The following is a 24444-nucleotide window of genomic DNA, read 5'->3' on the forward strand; positions in this document are numbered from 1 at the left end:
CTAGGATTCCTTCGTCATAGTCTTCATTGATGATATCTTGGTGTATTCGAAGAGTAAGGAAGAGCATGAGCGTTATTTGAGGATTGTCCTTGGATTATTGAAGGAGAAGGAGCTTTATTCCAAGTTTTCTAAGTGTGAGTTCTTTCTTGATTCAGTGGTATTCTTAGGCCACGTTGTCACATCCCAAATCGGGCAACGTGAGAAAATAATACAACAATCCCAAGGAATCTAGTCTAAGTTCTTACAAGAGCCGCTGCTACAAATACTATAAGTCTAAATATGAATACAAGTCTGAAAATGGAATACTGTCTCAGAATATCAAAATAAGACAAGTAGATAAGTAAAGGCATCCGGGCTGTGGATCCGTCCATGTGCTCACCCTAGATGCTCGTCAGTAAAGCCTCGAGAAATCACCCACAAGGAGAGAAAGTTGACCTGTCACGTACTCTGCACTCATAAAAGAATGCAACAAGGTAGTATCAGTACAAACACTATGTACTGGCAGGTATCATAGGTCGGCAATAGCTAGCTAACCTATATAAAGAAAGAGACTGAAAGATAATCATGCTCACAATCAAGTATCAATCAACACAGTCCAAGAATAATATCATAAGTACAGAAGATCAACAGTCGAATCATAGCCTATGGTGAAGCACCTAAACACAAGTCTGCTAAGTATCCCACAGTTCCTCAAAGTGATCACAATCACAAGTACAATCCACGAATCCAATCAAAGATGCAAATGAGATAATAATGATGAATGCATGTGCAATGCAATGATACACACACGCTCCAGGTGTAATACCTCTACGCCTCGATAGTCATGACCCATGAGGGACCCGCGAAGTCCATGTACCTGCTGCGGTGCCCAATCCAATATATATATACACACATACAAATATATATAGTTGCGAAACATATAATCAGGTCCAAAATATGTTTAATATATGTTGCGGTGTGCAACCTAATCCAATATATGTATAAAATATATTGTGGCGCGCAACCCAATCCAATATAAGTATAATATATGTTGTGGCACAACCTAATCCAAATGTATGAGTATGAATGCATGAATGATAACAATACCAAGAGAACCTATCAATGTCAATGGTGCCCCACATGGACATATATCACAAGAATCTACCAAAATCAACAGTGCCACACATTGATATATATCCCAAGAATCTATCAATATCAATGGTTCCAAACATGGACACATATCACGAGAATCTATCAATATCAAGTTCAGTATCAAAAACCTGGAAACAAGCCAATAGAACAGAACAAGGCAACAAGCCACAGTCAAACAATAGTATCGGCCTAAGTAATCCATCCTAACTTCAAACCCGAAGGCATAACATTCTTTCTACAACAATCACTAACTCTACATGTGCTCCGCTAACTGAAGTCTAACTATAAGGTAAGCCGTAACCTACCTGGTAGCCGAGCAGGAGCCACAAACAATCACACCTTTGTCTTGCCCTTTCGTAGCACCTCCAGATATTCAGAATCTATTCATAATCAAGTTCTAGATTTGAAATAAGGAATAATGACACCCACATTGCTATACTTATCTCTCAAATCAAATTCAACTATGGAGAAAGGGGAACACGAGTATTTCAAAAGTGAAATATGCAATTCAGTATTCTAGGAGTTTAATCCTACTAATCAATTGCTAAAATAAATCAAGAATGGGTCAATTTCATTATTCAAGTGAAAACCCCCAATTTGGGTATAAACTCTAACTTTCCAACATTCAATTTTGTAATGACCCGTTCGATCGTTATTACATTTTGACCCTTTTTCTCCCGTTGACCTCTTCTTGATCCTCATTAGCATAATTTTGACCCGCGGGGACAGGTGGCACAGTTCCCTAGGTCGTCGGGCGAGTTTTGGTATGACCTTTGAAATATTGAGCTTTTAAGTGAAAACCGTTCGACTCAAAGTTGACATTTGGGTAAACGGACATTTATAGAAATTCTGTAGATTTTGAGAGGTCCAAATGGTCACTTATGACTTGGTGGCAGGTTTGGTTCGCTTCCCAATGCACGTAGTAGCATTTTGGGACATGGGTAGGAAAGTTAGTTTTAGGCAGTTAAGGGTGGACTTAAAATAGACCTATGTTGGGAAATCTGAGGTCACGGGTGAGTTTGTAGCGCATTTTTATGTATGTGTACATATTTGGTTTGTATCTGTGGGCCCTCGGGTGATAGACGGATTTTGAGTTAAAGTTAGTCAAAAACCAGATTTTTTTGGTACCTAGTGTAGGTGCCATAGTGGCACCAGGGGCGTCGTGGTAGTCCCGACACAGTACAAGGACCGACGGCTGTAGCGACCTTCTGTTGTTGGTGATAGATTATTGTAGCAGTATCTCAGCCGCCATAGCGGCCTTTTGATATTTAATTGAGGCTGTCGTAGCGTGCCTTCACACGCCACAGCGCATGCGCCATAGCAGCCCTGTTGACTGCAGTAGCTGTTGACGGGGCAGATTTGTTATTTAAAGCTTAGTTAAAACTCCAAAACCCATATTACTTCATTACTTCATTTCTTTAGAATCTTGGGGCGAATTTGAGAGCTTTTGAGCAGCTTTTTCATAGAGGTAAGATCCTTGGCTTAAAATTCTTTACTTTTCCTTCCTAATCATTAATCCATGATAGAATCAAAGAGGAGAAAGTGGGTTTTCATGAGAAATTCTTAAAATGGGTTTACACCTCCTAAGTGGAAATTGTTGATGAAATTGGCTAGAATAACCATAGATTCTGACTTATTCATTGTTGCTAAGCTTATATCTTCCATTATTAAGGGTTAATTTGTCGATTAAGAAGTTAGGTTTTATACCCAAATTTGGGGGTTTCCCTTTAAGTCTGAATTTATCTTAATCTAGAGTTAATCTAGCAATTGATTGGTGGGTTTTGATCATCTAGAGTTGAATTGCTTATTCCACCTTAGAATTTCTTATTTTGCACTTGTGGGCCTATTTCCCCAACTTCCATAGGTTTGATTTGACCTAATTTAGAAGCTTAGCAATATGGGTATTGTTTTTCATGGTTTCTATTATAGATTACATTTATAACTAGACATTGAGTGTTTGGAGACGCTGCGAAAGGTAAAGGGAAAGGGAAAGGTGTGGTTATTTGTGGCTCCTGTTTCGGCACTCCAAGTAGGTTACGGCTTACCTTATGGTTAGACTTCAGTAAGTAAAGCATATGTAGAGTTAGTGATTGTCGGAGACAGCATGTTACCCCTTCGAGTATGGAGTTAGAATGGAATACGTAGGTTGGTACTGTTGTTGACTATGGCTTTTCACGTCGTTGTGTTCTATTGAGTTGTTGCCTTGCTGTGATTTGTTGGCTTGTAGCCCCGTGAGTCATTCTAGACTTGTTGCTTAGTGACTTACCTTATGATTTGGAGATCATATTTATTCATGTGTTGATGTTGTTGGGAAGGAAGGGAAAGGCATGATATTGAGACCGTTATTGTGAAAAGGTGTCCATGTATGGCACGATTGATTTGATATGTGGTCATCATTCGTAGTTATTATGCAGTGTACTCATTCTCATCTTTCATGATACTTTTATATGAATAATAGTGGTTTATTTGTCTTTGTGAACCCGTATCCCTCAGTTGTTGGTTATTGACTTGTGAAGAAGAAGGAATTGCTATTGATCTTGATATTGGTATATGTGTCCATCTGTGGCACGGTTGTCATTGATATACTCTTATTGGCATTGATATCATATATATATATATATATATATATATATTGGATCGGGTTGCGCGCCGCAACACTGACTTGGACCGGGTGGCATGTACCGCAACACTGACTATTGGATCGGGTTGCACGTACCGCAACACTGACTTGGACTGGGTTGGACGTTCCGCAACACTGACTATTAGATCGGGCTGTGCGCTGCAGCAGGTACATGGACTTCGCGGGTCCCTCATAGGTCATGACTGTCGAGGCGACGAGATATTTTCGCCCATAGCATTTGCGTATCATTGTATTACATTGCATTGCATCCATATTTCATTCACTCATGCATCTGATTTCTAACTGTGGTTATTTATTGTATTTGTACGATGTTTATGAACATTGACTTCCTGTTTGGTTACTGATTTTAGATCCCTGTGTGTTTGATTAATATATACTTGGGAATTAATGGATTCGAGGATTAGAGACTTTCTCCTATGTTAAGACTAGAGTCTTTGTGTCATGACCCAACAAGAGGGCCATGATGAGCACCCGGAACTACCCTACCTAGCACCTCTGAATATAAATTTCATAATTATCTCTAGGTAGACCACAAAGATAGCTGATGGGTATTATGATCTGTAAGGGCATATGTCGCAAGATAACAACACATTTCTATATATTCATTACCAATTATGCCCATCATCACAAGCCGACAAGGCTGCCAAAATTTTATAAAACAATATGAACTAATAAGGTTAGGGGAGATCTAGCTACATACATCTGTCTACGAGCCTCTATATAGAATACAGGAATCTATAAATACCGATACCAAATAGACTGCAGCTCCGAAGTAAGTGGAGTGCTCCTGAGAATCCGCTGATAAAGCACCTACGGATCTAATCCGTCTTCCTGCCTACCTGTGGGCATGAGCGCAGCGTCCACAAGAAAAGACGTAAGTACGAGCAATGTACGGAGTATGTAAGGCATGAATAATAACATGATAAAAGCAGGAAGAATAGCGTAAGACAAAAGAACTGTTTATACCTCATGATACCTTTTAATACATTCGTCGTGCTTACTTGACCTTTTTCTATAAGAAATAGTGCCTATATCCTCCTATATACCTATACAATATCAGTACCCGGCCATAGTAAGGCTCGGTAATATCGGTACCCGGCCATAGGACTTGGTAATATTGGTAACCGGCCATAATAGGACTCGATAATATCAGTACCCGCCCATAATAGGACTCGGTAATATCGGTACCCGTCCATAATTGGACTCGGCAATATCGGTACCCGGCCATAATAGGACTCCGTAATATCGGTACCCGACCTTAATAGGACTCGGTAACGTCCGTACCCAACTGCAGTGATGTGTGCACAATATATCTCGTACCCGGCCACATAGGCTCGGTGTCACACATGACTATATATATGCATATATAAGAGTACATAAATAAAAGCACATCATCATTATCATTATCACTATATCTTTCCTTAGAGGATGAACTATCGCAGAATGAGATCAATAGTGTCATGAGAGTATTAAGAACAATAAACTTGGACAGCATTAAAAGTGGAATTATCATCTTCGCTATATCTCACCTTGAAGGAACAACTATCATAGGGTGAGATTAACAATAATGAATAAAATTAAGAAAATCATGAAATAATCTCAATAATCTCATAATAGTGTCAAATCCATAAGCTTTGGAATATCTAGAAAGCGATCATCACCATCATCATTATCATCATCGAAAACATCTATGTTTAGTGTCATAAGGACTTTAAGAATCATGAACTTCTAACTTTTGAGAATAAAGATGTTATGGAAAACATGTATGGTTGCATAAGAAGGGAATCATGCCTTTGGAAAGAAAGGGACTAGCCTTAACATACCTTTTTGGTCTCCTCAACTACTTAGCGCTTATCCCTTCAAGCTTGTAAATATACATCCAAGAGAATTCATACTATTTTAAGGCTTATCGTCACATGCTTGTCTTAAGCCTTCAAATTAAATCGTCTTAGAATCTACTGAAATTCGGGCAGCATCTCCCCTGTTTATATCCCTAGCCCGAAATCACAATACTAACAAAACAACAACAATATCAAAACCAATATCAACAACATCATCATCAACATCCATAATATCAATAAAACATCGCACACGATGTTTCCCCAATTTCTTAACCAATCACTTCAATTTATGAAGCGTTAACAATTTTATTTCCATGGTACAATTCATAATACCCATAGTAAAGAATATCCTTACCTCAATCAAGGTTGGTAGGGCTTGAAATCTTATTTGTCTTGGGCGGCCTCATTTGATTCATCGAGATTCATTGTTTAGAACATGAACTACAAGACTTTATGCGCTTCCTGAGCCTAAATCCCGCGGTTTCACTTGATATGGGCTAAAATTCTATGGAGGAAGTTGGGAGAATGTTCTAGGGAGTTAGGGAAGGTTTTAAGGGTGTTTTGATGAAAAAATAAGGGGTAAAACCCCTTTTATAATGTTCTAGGATCGGTTGGCACCGACCTAGAGTTTTCGGGTACTGTAGCTGCGCATGTCGCTCACTATAGTTGCGCGTTTCTGCTCTGGCACATGTAACATCCATAATTCTCTACTTTGATGTTTTATCGATGAGTGGTTTGTTGCGTTGGAAACAAGACTTCATGAACTTCAATTTAGGATTTTGCTTTACTTCAAAACTCCTCATATACTAAAAGATATTTTTCCCCAAAGTTGTTTTATTTAGCCATAGTTCAACATACTTACAATCAAATTTGATAAGTGCTTTTCTGCAAGTACGGGGTGCAACATCCATCCCCCCTTAAACACATTCATCCTCGAATGTTGTAGCTTGAAAGCTTACGATGTTATCATTGATTTCTCGAAATGGTTGTCCTTCGTTAGGCCCTGATCTTTATACTCTTATAATATGAGCTCATCAGTCTTCGTTCATCTTCCTTTAACTCTCTGTCGAACTCATCCATTAGTTTCATATCCTCATGTCCTCATGTATGTAACCAGTGGTCAACTGATATCTAGCTATCGTCTTGTTCTCATTAAGGTAGTCTTGGCTCATGATCGCTATAGCTCGACGCCGACCTTGCGAGTATTCTTAATTGTTGTGTCCTTTTTACTTGCTCTTTATTTCTGTACTAGTAGACAAACTCTCTTGTTCAGTTATGGAACCTTTTCTTGCTTGCTTCTCTGGTGCTATTTTAGATTATCCCTTTTTGTAATAGTCGACCTTATATACATACCATATCATCTCCTTTTAATTCCTTGGTTAGACCCCGTAATTCCTTACAATATCATCATATTCATATTTAAACTTTTCCTCCAATTTTCTCTTCTCAATTTTATCATAATTATAAAATAAACTCATGAACATGGAACTAAGATAAAATCCTACTTAATTATAATTTCCTTTTAATACGAGTATGCTTCCCTCCTTAAGTCCTTAGCTCTCTTATACCGGTGACTAATCGAGACTTAAACTAACCTTCATTTTTCTTCGGCTCCTTATCGTCATCTTTTCACCATTCTGTTGGCCATTTCATCATGGCGATTTTTGTAGGGTTCTATGTCATACACTCTCAAAATTGATATAACCGGCGACTTGGAATTTCATGACTTACGAGGTACTCCCTAATCTCAGGCAGTACTGCTGCCCTGCTATCCATAGGCACACTATCTTCCTTTCCTTTGAAGATTATTGAACTTCCTATAAATATTCCTCTTTTAAAGCTTTCATCCCTTCTAGTGTTATAAGTTCTTTTTAGTAGTCTCGATTGTCCCTTATACTTATCCCTGGTCATATGTGGCCTTTGTTATTCCTTTTGTTACCCCTTAGAGTACTTTACTACAAATCTAAATGTACCTAAAATTTCTTCAGCGCAAGTGATTCGAGTCATAGTCCGAAATACAACGTATCGCATTGGCGAAACTTATTCTCCTTTCCATATTTGTCTCATGATATACTTGCATTTAATCTATTCTCACTTTTCTGTAGCACATTCTTGACTTATCGATTCATCTCGAATTTTGGCTCCTTCAATCCAGTATATTTCCCTCTTTTGAGCTTGGGAATATGGTAGTTCATCTTAAAACTGAATTTGTTCTTCCCCCTTTAAAGGATGTTCTCATATACCAGTAACCTTCGAGCATTAACCGTCTTTGATAGTCATCTTTCCGGCCTTAGCGATCCTTCAACTCCTCTATTCCATATAATGTTGGAGTTCTTTTCATCGCATGGTTTAACTTATTTTCTTTTTGCTAGTTGAGTTCTTGTATCAAATCAAAATGCTTATACATATCGGATACAATTTAGATGCCTTTTTTATTGACTTTTCACTTCTACCTTTAGTCCCCTAGGCCAATGAATTAATGGGAACATCGGAATTCATTAGGCCCCTTATGGAGTGTCCGACTTGTTACACCTTGCAAATTTCATGTCGTCACGTAGTGAGTGAACTACTGCGAGCTTAAGGATAACAGGAAGTTCTTAAGATTATAAGATGGATAATTAGTGGTCTTACAATGCAAACGTTAAGATTTTGAAGTTATATGAATTGATGCAATAAGAATTGATAAGGACAAGCGGAGTATAAGTGGGGTGTAGGAAAGGTTCTGTAAATTATTGTGTTACGGATTGTTTGGTAAGGTCTTGAGGACGAGTTATAGGGACGTTTAGATCATTAATGAAGTATTAAACAAGTTTTAAGAAGGTTGTATAAGGATTGGAGATCAAACGAAATGACGAGAACAACTTCGGAAAAACTGTGAGTTACACGACCACATTATACGGCCCGTGGAATGTTATACGGACCGTACAATGGTCTGTATAACCCAACAGCAATGAAGTTTCAACCACTTGTACGGACCGTGAAATGTTCCACGGACCGTGCAAGTGTCCGTGAAAGTCCCGACGGGTTGAGTAAGTTCAATTATATAAATGTGATCCTACTTCATTAATTTCATTTCCCACACACTTCTTTATCTCTCTCAAGACCTCTAGAAGGTTCCACATACTTCATCTACAAGAATACAAAGGAAACCAAAGATCAATATCAAGGATTCAAGTGGGTCAAGTGCATAAAGCTCACTAGGGTCCATCTAAGTCAAGAATCCTTTGGAAGTTGAAGCTAGGGTTTTGTCCAAGTGAAGTATTGCCAACCAAAACCCGTTCCTACGCATTCAAAGGTGATTTTTATGATCATTCTTGGTTTTTTAAGGTGTTGAAAGTTAAAAACACATGGATTGTAGAAAAATATAGGAAATGAGTCATGAATGTGTGAATAGTGACATTGTTGGGTAAAGGTTTCGATTGAATTATGAATATTGGTTTGTTATGGTTGTAAGTATGTTGTGAATGACATTTAGACCATGGAATAAGTGTTATATATGAGAAAACGCGAAAGTGAACTATAACCACAATTATGGAGAAATTGAAGAGGAATTGTGAAATGCGGATAATGTAGATGAATGATGATTGTTGTCTAATATATTGTGAATGTTTTTATGAACGTTTGGGAGTTGATATAGAATATGGGGAAAGTATTATAAACAAAGGAAATGCTGCCCAATTTTCTTTAGCTTTAGTAAGCACGTTTAAGTAATCGATTAGCTAATGTTCATGCGACTTCTCTTGAAGGTAGAAACGTGGGCATTGAAGGAGAACAAGCAAGGGATAGAATAGTTAAACGCAAAAGGTATGTGAGGATAGTCCTTTCTTCCTATGGCATGAATCCTATGGTATGATTTTCCTTCTTCTCTATGAATCTTCTATATCTCGGAAAGCCAAGAGTCTATGTCCATCAATAGCTACATGAGATAAGAGATACATGACGAGCCCAATAATGGTGATAATGAGTAAGTATAGAGATTCTAGAGTTCATGATATGATGTTCCTATAACGCTAATAATGTCATTTATGGAATACACTCACCTTATATATTATTTCCTTCAAGGTGAGGCAGAATACCATAAAGTTAATAATGTCATTTATTGAATACACTCACCTTATATATTGCTTCCTTCAAGGTGAAGCAGAATGCCATAAAGTTAATAATGTCATTTATTGAATACACTCACCTTATATATTATTTCCTTCAAGGTAACGCAGAATACCATAAAGTTAACGATGTCATTTATTGTATACACTCACCTTATATACTACTTCCTTCAAGGTGAGGCAGAATACTTATAAATGTCCAATAATGAAATCGGGGGTTCATGACCTTATGTCACCTCGATAAAGTATAGCTATTTTTGAGTTATTATACATGCATTATGATGAGTATATGTTGATGATATTACACCGTGCCTATATGGCACGGGCAGACACACCACTGCAGTGGGCAGCTTATACCCCGCACGCGGGAGGCCTGGACATAGGTTAATTATTATCACACCGTACCTATATGGACGGGCAGCTTATACATTTATACATTCCTGCATACATGACATGACGACAATTATGAAGTAAGCCAGCATGCATTATTTCTTTATGATGGACAATCAGTTACAGTTGCTCTTTACTTGATGTTTCATCTATATCATTGACTTATTATTATTACTTATGCCTCTCATACTCAGTACAATGTTCGTACTGACGTCCGTTTTCTTTGGACGTTGTGTTCATGCCTACATGTAGACAGGGAGGTGATCTTGATCCAGACTCGTAGAAGCTAGTAGCTGATTGAGAGCACTCCATTGTTCCGGAGGTGCCTTTGACTATTCCTTTGGTGCATATATGTATATTTTGGGCACGACGGGGTCCCGTCCCGTCCCTATGTCTAGCACTCTAGTAGAGGCTCATAGATACGTAGTTGTGGGTTATATGGTCTCACGACGTTACTGTTGTATATATATATATATATTTATTTATTTTGATAGCTGAAAGGATTATGTCTATAAAAGTATCTATGTTCTCAAATGAAAAATGGTTTTTCCTATGATTATGAGCATATGAATATTAAAGAAGTGTAATATGAGTATGACGAAGAGTAGAACGAGTGGCGCTCGGTGGGTAGCCACGGGTACCCGTCACAGCCCCTAGGCGGGTCGTGACACGACTATACCACGCTCCTTTAGCCCTAGTCTTCCTCCACTACTATCTTCTTAATATCCTTGAAATTTTCCCTGCTCTAGGTTCCCAATTTTGATTTATATCTATACTATACCATTAAAAGTTGATACTCCACACCATCCATTCCCACGGCTCGTCCTCTCATTATCTTAGCCCATTTTGTCCCGTAATTCTTCTTAACTGCTTGTTTGCATCACATCCATGCATCATAGTCCTTCTAGCGTTCTGTCAGTTCTTGTTCTTATCTTGAAATCCTCGCATAGTACACCCTTTCCTTTCTTCTTTCGTCGATTCTTCATCTTCCTTTATGCTACTACAACTTGTACACATATATATATCTCGGATTTTCTCGGTTTTCTACATGATCGCATCTTTGCATCTTTCACACAACCATTGTCTTATAGTTTCAATTTGTTTTCCTTTGGGCAAGCCTACTGACTCATTAACCTTCTCCTTGTTGTCAGCGGCCATATAATTCCCTTTAACCATTACGTTGACACCTCCTCCTTCCTTTAGTCCTCATAGTTATTTTTGTTTTCTTTTACTTGTAAAACGCCTGTTTCCATTAGTCATTCTTTACTCTTAGCTTAGGAGACTTTGGAGTGTTTCGTCACGAGTGTGAATCCTTTTTGACCCTGAAAATCTCTTCTTGGGGAACTTTCTCCACTTAGATAGGTGTACCAATCATGGGTTCACATCCATTCTCCTGGTTAAATCTCAGGAGTTTAAACTTTCCTCATCGCTCTCATAAGACTTGTTTATTTCTTCTCAAGAATGTACCTTTGTCTATTATTTACAACCTTCTTGGTTATGGTTATGAAGACGTATAGGTTGGTTCCGGGGTCCTCACGTTCATCCTTTGTCACGTACAACATTACTCTATCTCCCGTTGATTTATTTAAATTTGATCCCATTTTCTGCTTTCCTCCTTTCATCCTAACCTTTTCCTCAAATATATTACCTGATCCTCAATGGGTATACGTTTTCCTTATCCAAGTTTCTCTCCCCTTCATGATATCATAACCTTCTTTTTCCCAATGCTCGTGCTTACATATTTGGTCGCGTTACCACTATCTGACTTTAATTCCCGAGAACAACCAATCCTAATTCTCTATGTACCTCAATTTTGACATACAACACAATTAATACTTTTACCATGTAGTAAAATCAATCATAAGGGTGTACATAATACTCGATGTAGCCTCTAGTGACTTATTTTTTATCTCTTCTCAACACCTTTTCTTGCGAGATATCTCATTGCCATTTGATTTTTGTCCTGAATCTGTGGCTTTAATACATCTTCCCTCTCTTTTTGGCCAGCTAGCCAGAATCATACCTCGCGATCATTTTGAAATTCTAATTTTAAAGCTCATATGCTCCTAATTACCCTCCGGCTCTTCTGATTTCTCATATTCCTTTTTTGTATGTCTAAACCTGTAGGTCTTCCTAGCATATCTTTCTATGTCCTAACTGTAAATCCTGGCCATATAACTTCACTTAAAAATCTTTACTCGTACTTGTACCCTGTCTCTTTGTCTAAGATAATCAACCTCTCATCTTTTACTTTCCTATAGCAACCGAATCGATCCCTGTGATATTTTATCTTCACTTGTACACCTACTCTCTTCTCTACTTACATATAAACCGACATCGCACCTAATTTCTCTATCGACAAATAACCTTCACAACACCCGTCTGAAAGAAAATTGAGGTGAATCCTTCTTATAAGGATTAGCTAGAAATACACCACATTTTCCTAAGATTGATACAATCTCTACCTCCTTCGTCAGCCAAGCAACCTCACATTTAGAAGTTATATAAACAATCCAGAAGACAATTATAATTCAATCCAACTTACCTAACCATTTCTCATTTTTGAGTTCAAGCTCAGTAACTCGGCAATAATGATTCTCAGAATAGTACCAACTATCAAATACTCAGAATCCCCTTGAAGTCGAATGACTGGTGACTTCTGAATTCCAATGTAAACTGACATCATATAGGAAAGTCCGATAAAATGAATCTATGTGCCTGTCATCAACTTGTCCTGATCTTATGTGTATATATAAACCTCTAGAGTAAAACTTTTCCCTACTCATTAAATTCCTTTCCCACATCAATATCTTTTCGTTATCTCTTACTCACCAATCTATAAATCGTAATACTGTATTTGAATTCTTAGTGTCAACTTTCCTTATATATTCAATGAGTCTCGATTCTCCGAAATCTCGAATGCAACTCATTCCAGTTCCTTTAATTACTAATCACTTTACCCCTCCAGGGATCTTCCCTTAAATTAAATTAAAATCATTCTAAAACTTCTCTTTGAAAGCATCTCATCATTTTTCACTCAATCATGACTTACCAAACATTCGATTGTCACATTTTCCCTTCATTCTTTCTCAATAGCATATACATTTAAACAATTCAATTTGTAAAAATTTCGGCAGAGTTTTCTCTATACTTCTTACAGCCTCATTCCTTTCGGAGTATCAACTTCAATTCTCATCAATTACCTCCTAGCAGGATAATCAACTACTTATCCACAATCAAAACATTTAGGGTTAGAATCAGGGACATCACATCCTATGATTTAGCTCTACAGCACGATCTAAGATGAAAATGAGGGGTCAATGGTTCCTAAATGCCCTGCGGCCTCTTGTTTATAAGTGTGGCGCGCTTCACACCCACAAACAAGACTCTACTGGACACGACTTGTAGACATTCCCAAGGAGAAACCGCTCTGATATCACTTTTGTCATGACCCAACTAGAGGGCCATGACGAGCACTCGGAACTACCCTACCGAGCACCTCTGAACATACATTTCATAATCATCTCTAGGTGGACCACAAAGATAGCTCACAGGTATTATGATCTGTAAGGGAATATGCCGCAAGATAACGGCACATTTCTATATAATCATCAACAATTATGCCATCATCACAAGCCGACAAGCCTGTCAAAATTTTATACAACAATATGAACTAATAAGGTTAGGGGACATCTAGCTACATACATCTATCTACAAGCCTCTGTATAGAATACAGGAATCCATAAAAACCGATACCAAATAGACTGCAGCTCCGAAGTAAGTGGAGTGCTCCTAAGAATCCGCTGAAAAAGCACCTACGGGTCTGATCCATCTTCCTGCCTACCTGCGGGCATGAGCGCAGCATCCAAAAGAAAGGACGTCAGTACGAGCAATGTACTGAGTATGTAAGGCATGAATAGTAGCATGATAAAAGCAGGAAGAATAGCGTAAGATAAAAGAACCGTTTATACCTCATGATACCTTTTAATACATTCGTCATGCTTACTTGACCTTTTTCTATAAGAAATATTGCCTATATCGTCCTACATACCTATACAATATCGGTACTCGGCCATAGTAAGGCTCGGTAATATCGGTACCCGGCCACAATAGGACTCGATAATATCGGTACCCTATCATAATAGGACTCGGTAATATCGGTACACGACCATAATAGGACTCGGTAATATCGGTACCTTGCTATAGTAGGACTTGATAATATTTGTACCCGGCCAAAATAGGACTCGGTAATATCGGTACCCAACCTTAATAAGACTCGGTAACCTTCGTACCCAACTGCAGTGGTGCGCGTGTAATATATCTCGTACCCGGCCACATAGGTTTAGTGTCACACATGACTATGTATATACATAAATAAGAGTACCTAAAGAAAAGCACATCATCATCATCATCATTATCACTATATCTTTTCTTAGAGGATCAACTATCGTAGGATGAGATCAATAGTGTCATAAGAGTAACAAGACATCATCATCATCATCATTATCACTATATCTTTTCTTAGAGGATCAACTATCGTAGGATGAGATCAATAGTGTCATAAGAGTAACAAGATCGATGAAATTGGATAGCATTAGAAATGGAATTATCATCGTCGCTATATCTTACCTTGAAGGAACAACTATCATAGGGTGAGATTAACAATAATGAATAAAATTAAGAAAGTCATGAAATAATATCATAATAGCGCCAAATCCATAAGCTTTGGAATATCTAGAATGGGATCATCACCATCATCATTGAAAACATCTATCTTTAGTATCATAAGGACTTAAAGAATCATGAACTTCTAGCTTTTGAGAATAAGGATGTTATGGAAAGCATGTATGGGTACATAAGAAGAGAATCATGCCTTTAGAAAGAAATGGACTAGCCTTAACATACCTTTTTGGTCTCCTTAACTATCTAACGCTTATCCTTCCAAGCTTGTAAATCTACATCCAAGAGAATTCATACTATTATTAGACTTATCGTCATATGCTTGTCTTAAGCCTTCAAATTAAATCCTCTTAGAATCTGTCGAAATTCGAGCAGCATCTCCCCTTTTTATATCCCTAGCCCGAAATCACAATACCAACAAAACAACAAAAATAGCAACACCACTATCAACAATATCATCATCAACATCAATATGATTAACAAAACATCCCACACGATGTTTTCCCAATTTCTCAACCAATCACTAGACTTTATAAAGCTTTAACAACTAAATTTCCTTGGTACAATTCATAATACCCATAGTAAAGAATATCCTTACCTCAATAAAGGTTGATAGGGATCTAAATCTTATTTATCTTCGGCGGCCTCCTTTGATTTTTGAGATTCGTTGTTTAGAACAAGAACTACAAAACCTTATACGCTTCCAGAGCCTAAATCCGAGGGTTTCACTTGAATTGGGCTAAATTTCTTTCGAGGAAGTCGGGAGAATGTTCTAGGGGGTTAGAGAAGGTTTTAGGGGTGTTTTGATGGAACAAAGGAGGTAAAACCCCTTTTATAATGTCTTAGGGTCCATTGGCACCGACCTCGAATTTTCGGGTACTGTAGCGAACATGTCGCACATTGTAGCTGTGTGTTTCTACTCTGCCAGCCTGACTTGTAACATCCATCATTCTCTACTTCGACATTGTTTCATCAAGCGGTTTGTTGCGCTAAAAACTAAACTTCATGAACTTCAATTTTTGCTTTTACTTTACTTCAAAACTCCTCATATACTAAAAGATATTCGTTCCCTAAGTTGGCTTATTCTTGTCATTCAAAGTAGCACTTATCTTCTTCCAAAGTCATACTAACTCAACTTTTTCCGCTCATTTCCTTATAGGACCTTCCGGAATTCCTTATATGCATCCTTTAATCATAAATGTACTTAATAATGCTTCGTCCCTTATACTCCAAAGTTATTTTACTTAGCCATAGTTCAACATACTTACGCTCAAATTTGATGAGTCTTTCTCCGCAAGTACGGGGTGTAACACTTCGGATAATATTTTTTGTAGTAATACAGATTTTGTTTATTCTATGGAATCAAGCAAAAATTTTGCAAGGGTTGTGGTTAGGTGATTCAACATAGGCTATGATTCAATTATGGATCCTTATGTACTTGAGTCGTTATTCTTGGACTGTGTGTTATGTATACCTGATTGTGAGCATGTCTATTCTTCAGTCGCTTTCTTTACATATGTTAACTAACTATTGCCGGCCTATGATGCCTACTCGGTACATGTTGTTTGTACGGATGCTACCTTACTGTACTCTTTTTTAGGGTGTAGAGTTTGAGACAAGTCCCGCTTCAACTTCTCAAGGCTAAGTTCCGAGGCCTGGCTTGCGAGTATCCAGGGTGAGCATTTGACGAGTCGCTGCCCGGAAGCTCACTTCTCCTATCTTTATATTCCATCATTCAGACAACTTTTATTTGACTTTCAGACTTATGTATTAGACATTCTTGTAGTTGCTCTTCTACGAGTCAGACCAGTTCCGTAGGGATTGTAATGTTTTTCGTTCTTATTCTCTTTTACATGGTATTGAGATTTATTATTATTTACATTGTTCTTCTACATTTATAGTTCTATACTAGTTAAGGAAAGCGTTCGCCTACCGAGGTAGGAAATGGTAGGTGCCCGCGCACTTAGTGAAATTGGGTCGTGACAAGTTGGTTTCAGAGCCCTAGGTTGCCCAGTCAATAAGTACAAGAGTATTTCTAGTAGAGTCTTGCGGATCGGTACGATGAGCTCTGTACTTATCTGAGAAAGGCTATGAGACATTTAGAAAACTTCCAATTTTTTCTTTCCTTCGTGCTACTTCATTCGAATTTCTACTTAGTTCCAATTGGTATCTGAATGTCTTTATCTTATTCATCCACGGACGGTGGAAACTTGTGCTTAAATTCTTACGCGACTAGAGTTGTTATGACGTGTTGAAGTATGGTATGAGATGTGTCATCCTGATTCAGACATGTGACCAGTTCAGTTTCTAGCAATAGTTTGAGGTTTTAGTGTTGTGTAATTGTGGTTAGACTCGTTCGTTGTGGGGGTTTCTTGGGAAATGAGAAAGATGGTAAAAAGAGTTAAATGATCTCTATGTTTTCAGTGTTGGGTTTCTCGAAAGTGGCAAAAGTGCATCTATGGCTTAACAAGAGTGATTTGTTCGATGATATGTTGATTTTGGTAAAAGTTTCAACGTCGTCAAGATATTGTGATGATTTGCGTGACACGGGTGTAGCAATGACAGGTCAACGATTCATCAGTAGTATGGTATTAGATGCTGATATGCGTGGATGAGTATAAGTTCGGTAAGGATAATTGGATTTGGCAAAAGTATAGTGACCGCGTGTAAGAAAGAAGAGAAGTTAAGAATAAGGACATAAAGGACAGCTTTGGTGGAAAACGTGTAATGAAGTAAGACTTCTTAGGATATATTTGGTATAAGTACTTTTCGTGTTATAGGTACGGACGTATATGGAAGAGGATTTAGATAGATTAGTCTCTGTTATTTAGAAGGGAAAAATTGGTATCTGACGTGCTCGTCGGGTTAAGGTTGTAATTTGTACATGAGTGGAGTTTGTTTTCGATCGTGGGAAGTTAAGTTGGGCTTCGACGCAACTATATGGTAGTGGTTTGAGAGTTTTTTCAGGGAAGTGGTTATTGGTTCTAGATCAGAAAGCAAGGTTACTTACGACAAGTGGAGACTTAAGATATCGGGTAGCAGCAGTCCTGGTCTTTAAGTAAGGATTATGTTCGCCAGTGCGTCGTGGGATCAAGATCTAGTTGATTTGAGATTTATGCTGCGGTTATGCATGGTAAAATATACATAAATGTTCAGTGTTGAGTTGGTATGTTTGGTTATATAGTGAGCCAGTGGTTGATTAAGGAAAGGACGATAGTATTGAACAAGTGTAACGTTTAGTACCTAAGGAGCTATCGAGTGTTACATCTAATATTAGATTAGGGTTGAGAGCCTTGCACATGTGGTGTTAGTTTCGGCTAGTTCTTGCTACTGCGGATATTGCTATTCAGTTGAGTGATCGAATACAAGGGATAATCGTGCGAAAGGTTAGAGGTGTTCTGGTTCGGCAATTGGTACGTTCGAAGTCGTAAATCTTTAATGAGGTTTGGAGAAATTCGAGTTGTAGAGAACATTTTAGAATTTGATTTAAGGGAATGTGAGCAAAGGCACCTTGGTAGAGGCATGTGGGGACATTAGTAGGACCGTGTATGTGATACGCTAGATTAGACGGTATTCAGTTTTAGAGTTGAATGAGTAAGCAAACCCTAGTGTGTATAGTGTGTGGCATACTATTATCTCTAGGATTGACTCGGCTAGTTGCAAGACTTATGATTATATGGTATTCTATTGAGTAAGTTCAAAAAAATGGTTGAGGAGACGATGATTGTGATTTGATTGGAATTGGGGAAATTTAGGAATTAGAAAGGTATAGTTGATCGAGAATCTATAAAAATAAGGTACATCTTCGGGATTACTTGGGTCAATATAGGTTGTGGAGATGCTTTGCATAGTTTAGATAAAGTGTGACCGTGAGTATGCTTAAAGAAGGGAGTTTACAAAAGAGGACTAAGTCATATGATGGATTAAGTGATATGATGACGTTCCGAGACGTTTTGTGATCATCAACTGGTGAGAAAAGAATTTCAGGTAACCGACATGTTAAGATTTATAAGAAGTGGCTTGTGTGATACACTATTGGAGAATTTCGTAACACTCTACACTGATGAGTTAGTGTAGCTTTAAGAGATAGGATTTTGTGAAAATTTCTATTATGTGAGGGCTAGAGTTATATTCTCGAGATGGGACCGTATTCGTGGCAAGCTTTTTTGGTTAAGAATAATAATGACTGGATATCTTGGGCGAATATTTTTGGATATTAAGGACTCGGAAATAGTTGTGATAGGATGGCGCAGGAGGTTGGGGGACTTGAAGCTTCGAAAATGTTATGGGCATATCGAGGTATTATAATGGGAGGTTCGATGGTTAAAGGGTTATTATTGAGGCAACATGTTTTTGGGTCAAAAAGTTCTGAGTGTATCAGATTTGCGTATTGGATAAGTGTTAAGAAACTCTAAGGTTGCATTCATAAGGTATTGTTCTTCAATACTCAGTTGACAGCGTGGATATAATTCAGCTTTTATAGTCGAGAGTGGCAGACATGATTTATGATGCGTGAGGAAAATATTAAAATTAGCGCCACCGATACGTGGCAGGACTGATTGTTTTCGGGATTTTAGAGTCAGTTTGAATGGCTATTGATGGCATTCACGGGTTATGCAATGATTCCAGATCACTATTGTTTTATTAGAACTTGATGGGTTGTATTCATATCTCCAGAAAGACTTATGGATTCCCAGTAAATCATCCTCGTGGATTAGGTGAGTTTCAGTTCAGATTTGAGGCATGATTGGTTTATCAAGCTTTATCAGGGTTTGCGAGTAGACTTGATGATGTTTACCAGAGTCAGTTTTTGAGACAATTATGATGGTTTATGTCACGACCCAAACTGATGAGCCATGACGAGTGCTCGACCACTACTAACCAAGCACCCGTATACTCGCACCTACTTCTCACTGATTAACCTGGTGGCCCATACATAACTCATAAATGAACTATACTGCCTTCAATAAGATTAACACAATAGACTGTGCATAGAAAACTCATAACCCGTGCATATATATGTATAAACAATCATACGTACCAAGGATAGCAGTGTAGGCTGACTAGGCCACTACATATGCTGTAAAACCAAATAAGAGCTGACATAGCTACATGATACTCCTAATATACACAACTGTCTACAGACCTCTATGGAATATGAACTGTAGACAAGACAGGACAAGGCCCTATCGTACCCATATATCTAGATGTCAAAATAGCATACCAAGAAGGGTTGCAGCTCCGAACCAATTGGAGTGCACTGACTGCAGCTAAGTGAAGGTCCTACTCGACTGGATCGTTCGGCTGACTGCTTGAACCTACGAGTATGAACGCAACGTCCACAAGAAAGGATGTCAGTACGAACAGTGTACTGAGTATGTAAGGCATGAATAGCAACATAATAAGAAATACCAACTGATCAGGTGGCTATGCGTATATAACGCCTCACCTTTTCCCATACCATATATATATAGCCCAAATAAAAGCTACAACTCTATTGGAGTGACGTAAGATTGATAACCTCTGATTTATATTATGGAATAATCATCATCGCTTTATCCCACCTTGAAGGAAATTTTATGATAAGTTGAGATCGACAACAATGAATGGAATTACGAAAATCATGAAGTATACTCAACAATAGCATAATAGCCTCAAAACCATAAACTTTGGAATTTCTAGAAATAAAATATTCATCATCATCATTATCATAAATCACTCTCATCTTTAGCATCGTAGGACTTTCAGAATCATGAATCGCTAGCTTATGGGAACAAGGACATTATGGAAAACATGTATGTGTTCACAAGAAAGGAATCATGCCTTTGGAAAGAAAGGGACTAGCCTTACATACCTTTCAGTCTCCTTGGACACTCAACGTTTATCCCTCCAAGCTCGTAAATCTACATATAAACCATTCATACTTTTGTTAGGCTCAATGTCATAAGACCATCTTAAGCCTTCAATTTAATTCTACTTAGAATCTGCTGAAATTCGGGCAGCATCTCCCCTATTTTTATGCCTAGCCCGAAATCACAATCCAACAACCAACAACAACAACAACAACATCAACAACAACATTATCAACACCAATATGCTCCACAAAACATCGTGATGTTTTCCAAATTTCTTAAATAACCAGCTTCGTTATACGATCCTTTAGCAGTTTTATCTCCGTAAGTAACTTGAATTAATATCAATAAGGGATGATTCATACCTTACTACCGCTGGAACCACAATATCTTCAATATTCGTCTTGAATCCAAGCCAAGATCCACCGCAATACGATTTTATAATCGCAACTATACGCTATCCGAACTTGAATCCAGAGATTATACTTAATTCGGGCTAAAATTTGGTGTTTGAAGTTTAAGGGAAATTTCCAGAACATTAGAGAGGTTTTGAGGTGCTTTTTAATGAAGAATAAGGAGGTAAACCCCCTTATATAATGTTCGAGAGTCGGGCTGCACCGACATAAAATTTGCTCAGCATATTCGCGCTGGGAGGTGGCGCGTTTGCACTGATTTGGCTGCCCTTCTTTTGTGTGTTCGCGCCTAGTGTTGGCGTGTTCGAGCAGACCAAATCCCTGGCTTGCCATCCCAACTTGTAACATCCATAACTCTCTACTCCGATGTCTTATTGATGAGCTGTTTGTTGTGTTGGAAACTAGACTTCGTGAAATTCAATTTGGGCTTTTCTTTTACCTCAAAACTCCTCATATACTAAAAGATATTATTTCCCCAAGTTGGCTCATCCTATGTTGCTCAAAGTGACGCTTATCATTTTTCAAAGTTATAGTAACTCAATTCCTTCCACTCGATTCTTTATAGGACCTTTCGGAATTCCCTCTATACACTCTTCAGTCATACTGTATACTTAATAATACTTCGCTTCTTGTATTCTGAAGTTGCTTTACTCAGCCGTAGTCCAACATCCTTACGCTCAAATTTGATAAGTGTTTCTCCGCAATTACAGGGTGTAACAGTTTATGTCGGGCTTAGTAATGATTTGAAGAAGTAATTAGGTTTGAAAGGCCTTTAAAGTGATCGGATGGTTTCCTACAACTTGGCTTGGCGATGCACTAAGCGCTATGTTTCCAGCATTGTAAGTAAAGGTCTAAGAAGACTTGGAACTAGTTAGGTCGGCTATGAGTAAGACCTGTTTGATGGGATTGTTTAGAGTTTCTCCGAAAAAGCAAGAATTCTTTTCTGGCAACAGTAAGTCATGGTTTCGGGTTTGTCTTTGTGTGTTTCTGAGAAATCGTGGTACGAAGAACGACTTGAGAAGGATAAAAGAAAGTTTAGCGGAATCAGAGTATTATACCAATTCAGAGTGGGCTATGTTTGTTTTTGTGTCTAAAGGTTTGTGTTGTTTTAGAATTGTTTGTGGGACCTCTTGACCACTTTCACAAGCATGGCTATATCGAATCAAAGAATTTCGGTAAAGGCAACTTTTTTATACGGGGACAGTTGTGAGAGAAATCTAATATGGGAATATGGGATTTGGGTCTTTTGGCTAAGTTAGAGGAAGTTAACAGATGAGGTAAGAGGGCAGTGTTTGTGGCGTACTTCGTGCCGTGGAGGCTTCCGTGTTGTTATGATGATCATTCCTTGGTTATAGTCAGCTCCCATAATCTCTTTCTTCGTTCGAGGACGAACGATTGTTTAATTGGTATCTGTTGTAACGAGTCATTCGGTCGTTATTGCATTTTTGACCCTTTTTCCCCGGTTGACCTCTTCCCGCGCCTCGTTAGCATGATTTTAACCCGCCAGGATAGGTGGTATGGTTCCCTAGGTCATCAGCCAAGTTTTAGTATGACCATTGAAAAATTGAGCTTTTAAGTGAAAATTGTTTAACTCAAAGTTGACTTTTGGGCAAACGAACCTTTTTAGGAATTCCATCAATTCTGAGAGGTCCGAATAGTCACTTATGACTTGGTGGTAGGTTTGGCTCAGTTTCCAATGCACTTAGTAGTGTTTTGGGACTTGGGTTGGAAAGTTTGTTTTAGGCCGTTAGGGGTGGACTTGTTAAAATAGACCTCCATTGGGAAATTTGAGGCCACCGGTGAGTTCTTAGCGGGTTTTTATGTATGTGTGCATCTTTGTTTTGTATCTGTGGGCCCTCAGGTGATAGACGAATTTCGGGTTGAAGTTAGTCAAAAACCAGATTTCTCTGGTACCTAGTGTAGGCGCCATAGAGGCACCAGTGGCGCCGTGGCGAGACCGCCACGACGCAGGGACCGACGGTTGTAGCGGCCTTCTATTGTTGGTGATAGATCGATGTAGCGGTATCTCAACCGCCATAGTAGCCTTTTTCTATCCTTCATGCGCCGCAGCGCATGAGCCATAGCGGGCCGGTTGATCGCCGCAGCCGTTGATGGGATAGATTTGTTATTTAAAGCTTAGTTAAAACCCAAAAATCTGTATCACTTATTACTTCATTTCTTTAGCATCTTGGTGAGAATTTGAAAGCTTTTGACTAGCTTCTTCATAGAGGTAAGATCCTAGGCCTTAGAATTATTTACTTTCCCTTCCTAATAATTAATCCATGCTAGAATCAAAGAGGAGAAATGGGTTTTAATGAGAAATTCTTAAAATGGGTTTATACCTCTTAAGTGGAAATTGTTGATGAAATTGGCTAGTATAACCATAGATTCTAACTTACTCATTGTTGTTAAGCTTATATATTCCATTATTAAGGGTTAATTTGTGGATTAAAGAGTTAGGTTTTATACCCAAATTTAGGGGTTTCCCTTTAAATCCGAATTTATCTTAATCTTTAGTTAATCTAACATTAGATTGTTGGGTTTTGATCATCTAGACTTGAATTGCATTTTCCACCATAGAATTTCTCGTTTTGCCCTTGTGGGCCCATTTCCCCAACTTCCATAGGTTGGATTTGACCTAATTTAGAAGCTTAGAAATATGGGTATTGTTCTTCATAGTTTCTAATCTAGATTACGTTTATAACTAGACATTGAGCATTTAGAGACACTACAAAAGGGCAAGGCAAAGGTACAGTCAAAGTTTTGAAAACATTGCAAGCATATCACCCATTAAGCAACAACAATTTCACAAGAATAACATGAAAAGTTTTGGGTAAATCAATCAAAATAAAAACCCTTACAAAGATGGAACCGAATCTGCGCAGATAGCTTGAACTCGTGGAAATCGGATCTAACTCATTCTTCAATCGCTTCAAAATCATCTTCTCAAGAGTTTGTTACTCTGTGGCTATGATTTTCACAGCACAAGGTGAAAGTTTAACATGTTCGAGAAAAGTGAAATCAAACCCAAAAAGATGAATTTTTACCGTTGAAGATGGACGTAATCTGAATCATGACGAGATAAGCTTTGAAATAGCCTGGGAATCAATGGTTGGTCTTGAATCTTCTCCGATGAAGCTTCAATGGCAGTGAAAAGTTCGAGACTTGAGAGAATCTAGGGCTTAGTTTTGTCGATGTCTGAAATGAGAATTAGAAACGTGACTCTAAGTGCTTTACTATTTACTTTTTGTTAATGATTTTTCTTTTTCCCTTATGTACAGTATTTATTATGATAAAATAAAACCACTAAGGACTACTTAGTGGTAATTAAATAAATAAATTAAAAAAAGAATAGTTTAAAATACGGAGTGAGTTGTACAAGGAGAACTT

The 24444-nt window shown here is 38.1% G+C and overlaps 1 long non-coding RNA gene across 3 annotated transcripts; it reads right to left on the reverse strand.

The window, feature by feature from the left end:
• Positions 1-79: 79 nt before the first annotated feature.
• Positions 80-24444, reverse strand: LOC132611209 (uncharacterized). 3 transcript variants are annotated; one of them, XR_009571506.1, is made up of 4 exons: positions 23916-24444; positions 20644-20692; positions 13866-13953; positions 80-447 (listed from the first exon to the last, which is right to left on the reverse strand). It is a non-coding gene; the product is annotated as an uncharacterized LOC132611209 (long non-coding RNA). The 3 variants fall into 3 exon arrangements; XR_009571507.1 differs by lacking the exon at positions 20644-20692 and having other exon boundaries at positions 23916-24442; XR_009571505.1 differs by lacking the exon at positions 80-447 and having other exon boundaries at positions 13644-13953; positions 23916-24443.

The sequence above is a fragment of the Lycium barbarum genome, chromosome 9 (assembly GCF_019175385.1).
Source record: "Lycium barbarum isolate Lr01 chromosome 9, ASM1917538v2, whole genome shotgun sequence".
NCBI lineage: Eukaryota > Viridiplantae > Streptophyta > Magnoliopsida > Solanales > Solanaceae > Lycium > Lycium barbarum.